Here is a 1,726-nt window from a genome sequence, read left to right as displayed (position 1 = left end):
CCCCCCTTCTCCCTGTGGCCCTGTACCACCACTCCCATTTGGCCCCCATCCCAGTGTGGCCCCCCCAACAGCTCCATGTGCCCCATGCTGTCCAACTCCCTCCATATCCCTTACCACCCCCCCATGGCCCCATGCGCAGGGCACTGTGAGGAATGCAGCCTCTTCTCCCTCTCCCCTTTCTGCAGCTAGCTGCTCCTGACCAGAGGTGGCTGCCCTCTGTTCTGGTGCCACAGCAGTCCCTGGTGGGCAAAAAGCATAACCTCTCCAGCAGAAAGTATTTTCTGCTGAGAAAAAAAATTCTGCAGGGGACGTGAATTCTGCACGTATGCAATGGCGCAGACTTCCCCACGAGTAATTTCTTAATATCGCTGTGGCACCCACAAATCTCACCTACATAAGTATGAGTCTTAATCTTACATGTCTTTTTTGGGGGGGGGGAAATTACTATCTACTTCCATCTTCCTTTTCCAATTTATTCTGGTGGCTAGAAACAAGAACCAGCATTGTATGACCAGCCAACTGTCCACAGGCTACTTATATCCAGAGCCCCGTCAGGTGCTGAAACACTTCATTTTTAAAAACAAATGTGCCTATAATTTAAACAGCAATATTTTAAAAATTAGTTTAGTTCTTATAACTTAAGATAGCTGCATGGTTTATTTATTCAAGTTTCAGGGGAAGAGTTTATTCATGCTCCAAATTCCTAAACTAAATTTTCATCCAGAACCAATATTTCCCCTTTTCTCCCCCTTCGGCAGTACATTTCAAATGCAGGTGCTGATTCAGCCTCAATTAGAAAGTAGCATGAACACCTAATTGAGGACAATAAGAGTGGTTATACTGTAAGTGAATTTACTTAAGTTTTACCTCTACTCACCCTTTCAGTTCTCTTCTGTAAACACATCCAGGCTCAGATACCTGAGACCATCTATCAAAAGTTTCCTCCCAAACAGGTGTGGCAGGCTACTCAAACGTTCGCATGCTACTGAGGATACACAGTAGGGTTAAATAAGTCAGAAAGGAAGAGTGAGTTAAACTCAGTGAGACATTGCCATGGGGCTGGCTATGAATGCAACACAAGATTGTTTCCTGTTAGGTGAGGGGCTCAAACCTCCATTTACTATGGTTAAAGTGACAACTTGCCTTTTTGATGGAACTGTTACAAAAATCTGGATATCTGTACACACTCATCTGGTACTGCTCCCTACTTGGCATCTAGATTTGCAGGGCAGTTTTACCATTCTGATTTAATTGGAATTTTCAAGACCAACTGCAGGGGAAATGTGTGGAATGATTCTTAAAGGTTACTCACCAACTTCTTAAGCTGTGCTCATTGTACATTCAGACTACCCCCCTGCCTTCCCCTCTTCCTCAGGGTTCTAGCACTGTGCGACTGGTTGAGTTGTTTGGGTGTGCAAAATTGTCTCCAAATTTTCAGTGCCACAAAAAGGGATGCCCAATGAGCCCTGATTCCTTGAAGGTTGCCGTGTAGCTCCTGTGTACCAAAGGTACCTTTCGTGAAATATGCAAAAGCAGTATATTTGAACTACAGTTACTAGTCAGCTATCTTTGTATTTTGGAACAAAACAGAGGAGGAAACTCTATCCAACATCAGGAACTAAAGCCGCCATAAGAACACTGCTTTGGTGAGATGTTAATGGTTCTGAAGGGCCATTTGTATGATAATGCATGAGATTCCAACCGCAATCCATTAATACCTAGGATC

Source organism: Terrapene carolina, unplaced genomic scaffold (genome assembly GCF_002925995.2).
Source record: "Terrapene carolina triunguis isolate 2854851 unplaced genomic scaffold, T_m_triunguis-2.0 Scaffold33715, whole genome shotgun sequence".
Classification (NCBI taxonomy): Eukaryota; Metazoa; Chordata; order Testudines; family Emydidae; genus Terrapene; species Terrapene triunguis.
Note: the sequence above shows the minus strand (reverse complement) of the source record.